The following is a 10,000-nucleotide window of genomic DNA, read 5'->3' as shown; positions in this document are numbered from 1 at the left end:
TCATCTCATTGGCCCAGCATGTGCCTGGTGCTGTCCCTGTGGTTTGAAGGAAATGTTTTGGGTTTGCTGATGGACCCCTTCAGTTCACTCATTAACTTCCCAAGGCTGGCTAGGGGGGATACGCGCCACAGTGGGCACACTTCCTGCTGTCTCCATGGCGCTCTGGCGCCATGGAGTAGCAGATGTAGCCCCAACACTTTGCTGAGCTCTTCAGCTGAACCGCGGCGTAGAGAAGGGGTGACGTCACACAAGCTTTTCTATTAAAACACACACACACACGCCCATGTGTTCTCTCCAACATACACAGACACACACAGACACACACAGGTTTGGAATGGCATTTTGTGGTTCATAATCTTCATCCTTGCTGCAGCAGGCGGCTATTAAGGCCTTCCAGGTTGTGAACTGTTTCATTTGATGTGAGCGCATTTCCTAATGAAGACAGTAGCATGAAGAATATGTACACAAAGAACATATTTGTCCCGCCGTGATTTTCCTTTCCAATACGTACAATGATTCAGAATCTATTATTATTATCAGATCAGTTCTCATTCAAGTCTTCTTAAATATATATACATAGACATATACTACTACTACTAGGGCTACTACTATTACTGTTCCTACAACAACTACTACTTCTATTACTTCTGCTATTGCTGCTACTACTACAAAAACTATTACTACTATTACTACTACTACTACTACCATTACTACGACTACTACTTCTACCATCCCTAGTACTACCTCTTAGCTGTGTTTGTGACAAACAAAGAAACCTTATTGATTGTCTCATTGAGTCTTAGCAGGTGGCGATAACTTCTCAACCAATAGAAGCACAGCTGCGACCTCAATTCTCTGTCTGGATCTACTTTGAGCGAAGGCAGTGTGTCCTACTAGTTTCACCAGGAAGTGATGTTCCTTAACGCGTCAATGTAACGCTGGTTTCAAGAAGGATTCTGTCCAATAAGGAGACAATGAACCTCCAAGCCACTGCAGGTGTGTTGTGGACATGAAGGTGAACTGACTGGTTTAATGGAATGATGGATAAGTCGACGACTCGATGGATGGACTATTATTTGAATTGATGGACGGACGAAAGGATGAATGAATGTGTGAATTTATGGATAGACGGAAGAATGGGTGAATGTATGAATTGATGGATAGATGTGTGGGTGGATGAAACGCAACAAACCACGATACAGAAAATGCGATAATTTCTCTGACGATACAAACCTCCATTGACAGTATGTTCACTTGACAAAGCAGTGACACTGGTTATCAAAAACAGGGAAAATAATTTCACGCCCCACATTACAATAGATACACCCAGGATACTCCACCCTCAGCGCTGTAAAACGAGAGCCCTAATGTATCAGCCTCACCAAAGGGCACTTGAGCACAAATGGATGAGCTGTGGTTTGACCCCAGCGTCTCCCTCCATTGTGCACATGCTCTCCAGGCGGCCACAAAGGGCTGATTGCCTCGATTGATTCCGGTGAGGCGGTGTCACTGGCGAGATAACGCGGCATTGACCCCCATCTTGCCACCGCCCCTTCTGTAGAGGAGGTGGGGATCCATCCATTGACGTCTTTTGGGCCCACGACAGATCCCTGTCCTGATTGTGTGGAAGGTCTCGCTTCGCTTCGCCTCTCTATTCAGGCAGGCGCCGTATAAATAGGCTCTCTGGAAATAGCCCTTCGCTCTCTGAGGAGCGGCAGAGAGCCCCCACCAGCCGCCAGGTTTCCAACGCGAAGATAGATATAGGCCAGAGCGCAACAGACATCTAGACATCTGTAATGAGGCTTCTGTGGAATCCCTCCACTTTCAGAAGGCTAGGCTTTTAGTCTATCCTAGTGTACCAGCATCCACTGAAAAGGTTGAAGCTGTGGAAGAAAAGTGGCCCTGCACAAGACGCGGATAACTCTATTCCCCTCTCTAAATAACTCATATGTTAACTACATACTACATCCACATTAATTACCTTTATGACTTCAAAAAGGGTTTTGAGGTTACGATAACGCAATTTAAAGTAAACATATTCATATCATTAGCAATAATCAATTAACATTATTATTGCTTATTCTTGGTGATTATGAGTCATCGTTATTCGCTGACGCCAACGCGTCGGTTGAATTGCTTCTATTAAAGTTACGCTTCACTTCTGACAATGCCTCCGACCACGACCCCCTCCAGCTTGACTCTCTGCTGGTGTTGTTCTGATCCTGGTGTGATGTCATTATCCTGATCAGGAAGCCAGGGGCCGTGCACCAACATGTCTCCCCCCCCAGCCTCTTCCAGGCCTCGGGAGGTGCTAATGAACGCCTGTTTTAGATCGACCGCGCCGTATCCTCACACCTTCTCTCCTCCGAGTGTCAGACCGCTGATGTATGAAAGGAGCCCCCATCTGTTTTTTCTCCCTTCTCTTTCGCTCAGGCGTCGGAGTTGAGAAACACGTCCCCGACTTGTCGCCTCTCTCGGTGTGTTCTGAATCATGGCTCCTGCACCATCACTGCATGGAGAAAACTACTTCTGCTTCCTCTCCTGCACACATTGGATTCAAGGCACAGATACGGTGGGTGACGATAACATCATCCAAGCCAAAGTTGATTCCTTGTGGGTCAAGCTGTTAGTAGGATCCATGCCATTAAGTCCGCTGAAAAATGAAGGCATTTGTGTTTTTTTCCCCGAAGGAGATGAAGAACCAAAGACGGCTGTAACAGCACCCATGCTGCAATGATTGCTGTTTCTCTCCTCTTTTTTTTTTTAAGATACCCAATCGAGCAGAACTCTTGAGCAATAATTACCAATTATGTTCCACCGAGCCACATCCTAGGCCCCATCACGGCGTTATTAAAGATGACTTATGTGCCTGACAACAGAGCTGTGTCTCCTGACTCTGGGAATGGAGTGAGAAAAGTATAAGAGGCAACAGCCCTCTGTCCCAGGGGAGCGGGGAAATGGCAGCTGAGCGGAGCCGGCCCAAGTCCCCCTCGTCCCCGTCCCGAGTGGCGCAGCACTTCCAGGGAAACTGATTTGCATGCAATTGTCCTCTGATTAAATCCTAATCTATTTTTACCCTTCAGAGACGAGAGGCTCGTTGTCGTGAGTCCTCTTCAGGAGGGCTGGAGGACGCTGAGGACCCCCAGCCCCCCGCTTTAGGGGTGTTATGATGGGGTCAGGGGCCTGGAGAATCCCTCAAACACCAGCTCCACCACTAGTACCATCCCCCGTATCTCAGAGCAGAGGCACCTCCACCACCACCTCAACCACCCGCCACTACCACAAAGTGATGGAACCTCCACCACCACCTCCACCACCCGCCACTACCACAAAGTGATGGAACCTCCACCACCACCTCCACCACCCGCCACTACCACAAAGTGATGGAACCTCCACCACCACCTCCACCACCCGCCACTACCACAAAGTGATGGAACCTCCACCACCACCTCCACCACCCGCCACTACCACAAAGTGATGGAACCTCCACCACCACCTCCACCATCCGCCACTACCACAAAGTGATGGAACCTCCACCACCACCTCCACCGCCCGCCACTACCACAAAGTGATGGAACCTCCACCACCACCTCCACCACCCCTCGCTTTAACAACGCCGAGGCACCAAAAACACCACCTCCAACCCCCCACTGACGCAGAGCAGACGTAGCTAAAACACCACCTCCAACGTGGTAGTACTACCACAAAGTGGAGGCACCTCAAACACCACCCACACTATCACAGAGCAAAGGCACCTCAGAAACCACCTCCACCACCTCCACCACATCCACCACCTCCACCTCCCCGCACTACAGAGCCACCGCGTGGTGGGGGTGGTGGTGATGAAGAAGAAGATGCTGATGATGAAGATGCTGTTGATGATGAGGATTAAGATCTATTTATTTCTGTCCCCTTCTTTTCAAGCACCACATGGCATCTTAGATTATTATTAAGGTTAATTAGGTTGGCATCAGACGCCATAATAACCAATAATTCCTGGACGTCAACCACAGACACATATTGCTTCCAACACAGCCCTGTAGCTCAGCATAAGAGCGTGATGCCCAATGCCTGGACACTCTGCCAGGGGATCTGAACCCATGGTGATAGAGCGGCTCGAGTCCATTGCTTTCACTTAATAACAGTTAACGTTATCTTTCGAGGGAGAAGGCGCCATCATTAAATGGAGAGAACTTGTGTGGCAAGGTGAAAGCGCCTATTATCCTTTTGTCATTCGTTCAATGGCCATTCATAATGTGGGGCTGGAACGTAGAGCTACATGTGAGTATTTGCCTCAGTAGTGACTCTGTCTTCTCTCACTGTAGCTGTTAATCAGGTGCAACAATTATTTGAATCATTTTTCACTTCTGACTTTCTGACTTTAATTATCATGGAATTACTGTTGCTGACATTAAAGCCTGCTCGGCATTCACCCGTTAATACAAACATAAAGAGCCACAGAGTCAAGAAGCAGCACATTCCCCTTCACTCGCTGATTGCCAGTGAAATTGCAAACCCAATCCACCCGCTTCCCATTAAAAATAAACCAATTCCATTATTTTGTGAGTCTAATTACACTACTGGCCCATGTGGCAGACCTGACTGGTACCGGGAAAAGACTGCATGCTTGTGCTAGGTTCCAATCGGTTTCCAGAGGCGCTGCATCCCATTGCTTGGGGCCCCGGGCCACTACTAGGGGGCCCCCTAGAGCCAAAAAAAAAAAAAAAAAAAAAACGCTCCATACCCCCCCCCCCCGTCAACAATCGCTCCATACCCCCCCCCCCCCCCCCCCCTCCCCCCCCGCCAACAATCGCTCCATACCCCCCCCCCCCCTGTCAACAATCGCTCCATACCCCCCCCCCCCCCCCCCCCCCCCGTCAACAATCGCTCCATACCCCCCCCCCCCCCGTCAACAATCCTCTGCCTAGGGCCCCCACACTCCCTAGAATCGCCCCCCCTCCTACATCACCCTCGCGACCTATTGAATGTTTGCTCTGCACTCTGAGTTCTGAATGATCAGACTGCCACACAGACACTGGCTTCGCAGGATTCTAACTGTGAATCTCTGTCTCTAAGTCTAAGAGGATGCACAGTGGAAACACAGATTAAAAACTTGTGGATTTGTTTGCTCGTCGGCGACCTAGCCTGAGCAGTTTATTTGAAAACCTGAGTTGGACAAACAAGGGCTATGGGAGCTGCTGTGTGTTGGAAGTAAATTGAACAACAACTGCCCAGTTTCAGCATGCGTCTACAACGACAGGGTGAGTTAAACTACAATCATGGCTTATTTACCCCCAGACGATGTCAACAATTAACCTGGGGCCTTAACAAACTGGTCAAACGACTTTAAAGGTGCAGTAGGTAAGACTAAAGAGATATCATTTGAGTCTAATTCATTAAATGGCACAGCCATACATCAGCTATTAGTGAGTGAAATGTGCTCTGATTATATATTTTTTCACCTGCCTCTGTGTGAGCTAATTTAGATTTTAGACAGCACATTTTCTGACCAATCAGGCATTTAGCCTGTCAATCAGAGGTGTGTGTGTGTGTAATGCAACCGTCATAAATGGCAGAGAAATGTAGAGAAACAGGGGATTCGTTTGTGGTTTCAAAATGTTGCTCTCGTTTTCTCTCTCTAGAACTCTTGAATCTCACCTGCATCCCCTTGTAGATGACAGTAGCCTCTTCCCCTGTCCACATGCTTGTCTCTGCTCAGTCTATGCCATATATTCCTGGGACCACCGTTGGAAGGATGGATATTAACCTCCACCACCCTCCACTTACATCATGATGCTATATCATGGGGGATGGAGCCAGGAGGGGTTGATGAGTATATGTAGGCTAGGCCTGTTGTGGGCTCACCAAAGGGCCTATCTGCAACAGAGGTGTGAGAAAGTGGCACAGTCTAGAATCAGGATATAAGTTCATATTAAATAGGTAAGAAAATATGTGAAAAGACAAGATTAGCATTGATGTTGTAACACTGTACTAGCCTATTTGAGCACACAAGCGTTTTTGAATGTCCTGTATTTTAAGGGGCTTTGGGTCTTGTTTCATTCATAGATTTGTTAATATATTTCATACATGTGTTTGAATACATTCTTACCTGCTTGGTTTCCCCACAAAACTGAACGGCCCAGACACACATTTCAGTAGGCCAGTTTGGTACGATACAGTCTGATTCACTTTATTAGATTAGATTATGTTTTATTAGATTATTAGATTATGTCATGTAATATGTTGAGGGCAAAGTTTGAGGAAAGGTCCTCATCTGAAATGAAATTGATCCATTTAAAAATGTATTTAGGAAAGACAAAAATGAACATTATTACAAGATATTGAATCAAGTACATCACTTGAATTCAAGCATTATGTTCTCTGTAACAGACTCATGGGATTTAATGAAGGCCAGAACATTAGGGTTCTTACCCCCCTCACAGGATTGTCTATGTGGGACCAGAAACTCAATGCTGATGCTCTTTTGATAAATACATTTTGGCGGGATATGAATAATACTTCAAAGTCTCTGCTTTGTATCAAGTTGTGGATATTCCCACTGATATTCAATGGGGCCATGCTTTCCAGCACTCTATTTTTAGAGTGTTCTTTTGATTGTTAGGAGAAAATAAATCCATCTTTGGTTACATGTAAATGAAGCGCTGGTATGTTGCTTATGTGGATCAACGCATGTAATATCTTTCTGCATTCATCCCCCCAGAGAGGAGATCCTCTCCTTTGGGGGGGTCCCAGGTAGGCTGGGGAAATAAAACCCTGTACAGAGAATCTTTCATCATTGAAAAGTGTCATGAATTTATGTTTAACGCACAACTGTAATCAAACACAATTATTATTATAGATTATCATACAGAAATGGGACACTGATAATTGATCACATCAAATCCAATTGTCGTATAAAAAATTTAGATGTTTAAACATAAGTAAGAATAAAATGTTTTTGAAAAAGAAAATACAAACTGAAAGATGGACTTAAAAATTTGAAAGTAAACTTTGGCCAGCTGTGACATGGTTATAAAGACAATCCCAAAGTTGGACGCCAGAGGATTGCGTGTAAATTGAGTGGGTGTGCGTTCTGGGAGTGTGTGTGAATTGATGCAAAATATTTGGATCCAGGGACCAATTTGATCCCAATAGAAATTACACTTTGGGTCGGTAAAAAAACAAAGAACTCTCTCTCTCACACACACACACACACACACACGCACACACACACACACACACACACACACACACATAGACACACAGACACACAGACACACACACGTAAACGCACACACAAGATGACACAAGTGCCTCCTCCTGGTACGATTCCCGGTTAAATAGAGCAGCAAATGACACTCTGCTGTCATTGGCTCCGGATTACGCTGGAGAGAACCCCAAAACGCCGCTCTGGCTGTCAGGGGAGTGCGATGTGCGGGGCGATGTTGCCTCTGCTCCGGTCCAAGCAGGTGACTTCCTGTCTAATTGGTGTTTAGTTGGCAGCAGATGGACCGCAGAGGTTTGCAATGTTCCAGTTACAGAACCCACAAAGATAATTAATTGCGATCATCTGATAAACTCGGATTTCTCATTGAGCGACTGCGTGCGTGTGCGTGCGTGTGCGTGTGTGTGCGTGCGTGCGCGTGCGTGCGTGCGTGTGAGTGTGTGTGTGTGTGTGTGCGTGTGTGTGTGTGTGCGTGCGTGCGCGTGCGTGCGTGTGTGTGTGTGTGTGTGTGTGTGTGTGTGTGTGCGTGTGTGTGTGCGTGTGCGTGGGTGTGTATATAAGTAAGAGTGCAGGTAACCCACCAGGGGTTATGGGTGGTATTCAGTGGAAGAGCGGAGGGGCTAGTCAGCGTAGGGTAAGGATACACTTTGGAGTCCTTTAGTCTGAGTAAAGGACTAAAAATCGGCATTATGAATGTCCGCTAATGTTCCTCCTTCGCTCCCTTAAACACCTCTCCAGGTCCTACAAAGTCCTGCCCTTTGAATGCATGGGGCCCCCTACGTTCAAGTTGATCGGTATTATGCTGAAACCCCTTGTAGAGTATGAGGAGTATGATGCTGCCTACCTAGATCACATTATGAAGTGACTGAAATATGAGGAAATTATCATACTTTTGAGAAGGAATGCCAAGGTATTAAATTACCCATTCATCAGCTAAGGTATTACCTATTCTGTAGGAGGTTCACCCCTGCTAGAATAGTCGGGCTACAATAAGATAACGAGAGTCAATCCATCGGTCCTGGAGCTTACAGGGCTTCCACATCAAAGCAGAACACCGCTTACCCTGCAGTTTAAAGCAGCAGTTCTTAAAGATGGGTCGCGATCCCATTGGAGCTTGGTTGATGCCCGCCAACGAAGAGTGCCCCTTACGAAAGGATCACCATATACACAGTGCCAAGAGTGTTAGGTTGAGTCAACACTTGGGGGAGGATATGTCGTAGGCCTAGACAGGCCAGTTCTTGTCCATCTGCAGTACGCCCAAGAACCTCCAGAAGGAGTCAGGGGCATCTGGGGTATTAGGGGTATCCGGGGTATCAGAGGTATCTGGTGTATCAGGGGTATCAGGGGTATCAGGGGTATCAGGATCCTGGACAACCCTGAAGCCCTGGGAGGATTCAAACCCTGTTCCCTGTGTTCGGTTTAACCTGTTACACATTGATTACTCAAGGTGCAACAGGTGTGAAGACCCACCAAGAGTCCAATCAGACTCCGACAGGGGAGGCTTCTTCAACCAGCAGTCCTCCACACGCACTCCCACAGGGAGATACTTTACGTGGCACACACAGCAGTCTCTCCCCCAACATTAATCTCTTTAGCTTTGTTTCCTCTTCATGGCCATCCGTTCGGAAAAAGGACGCTTACCATAAAGTCTAGAGGTTTTCCCAGTCCTTCCTCGACTGGGTAGGTTCTACACGCTTCACTGGCTGGCGGCCTGGCTTGTGGTCACATGGCTGGCAGGTGTTCCCCCCCCATGCCAATCAAGCAGCAGGTGCCAGGGTAATACAGGTTATCAATCACATCTCCCGGTGTGTGTGTGGTGGAGGGGGAGGGCGTTGATACCTCCTTGTGGAGATACCCTGATACTCCACAAGGAGGATGGCCTTCTCTCCTTGTGGAGGCTTCATCTATCACATCACAAACACTGGGGAGATGGTTGTGCCTGAGATAGGTTTGGACACTGGGGGATATCGCTGCTACATTCATGGAGTCATTGATGCATGGCAACAGTGCCGCGTAGATACGGTGATGTTATACGACTTCTGTTTTGCTGTGGTACATCACAGCCCCTCCCCTATGCCTTCCTTGTTCTATGCATCAGATTGCTCTTGGTTGCTATGAGGTAATCTCCGACAACCATAAAAACAATTACAAAAAGCAAAGCTTAAGTTGCCTGACGCAATTAGGAAACTGCAGGACTAATTAGACTAATTATGGGATGTAAAACCGTGTGTTCAAAGAGGTGAAGCCAAATGAAAAGGCTGTTTGCTTTTAGGGTTTAGCAGTGCATATTTTGTCCGGAAAAGTGTGCTGCCTGGAACATCTCCTGGCAGGACGTCCCTCCTAATCATCTAGAATGTCTTCGTTACCAGAAAGCGAAGTTGGACCGTTTTCTTCTAGTTGTCAGATAGGGCCAATGAAGATTGATTTGGTGATTTGTCGAATAGTAACAGCAAAACCCTGAGATTAATTAAAATGCACAAACTAGGTCACTCGTGCACAAATGGCATTCAACCTGACTAATTGTCGGTTCATTCATATCTAGAACATGAGCAGGTCCTTCGCTGCATGTCCTCCTCTCTATCTTCCAAACCTTCCTTTCTATCTCACAAACAGGAAGGTCTGTGAGACAGACAGAATGCAAAAAAATAAAAATGCAAAAGTCAATCTTACAAATAAAATACTGCATACAACGGTAGGGAATGTACTATTTGCTCCACACTGCAGTATACTCAGCGTCCAGTCCATGGACTAAGCTGGCCATGTGTAGAGACTCTA

This window comes from Gadus chalcogrammus, chromosome 10, assembly GCF_026213295.1.
Source record: "Gadus chalcogrammus isolate NIFS_2021 chromosome 10, NIFS_Gcha_1.0, whole genome shotgun sequence".
NCBI classification, from domain to species: Eukaryota; Metazoa; Chordata; class Actinopteri; order Gadiformes; family Gadidae; genus Gadus; species Gadus chalcogrammus.
This window is presented reverse-complemented; position numbering follows the sequence as displayed.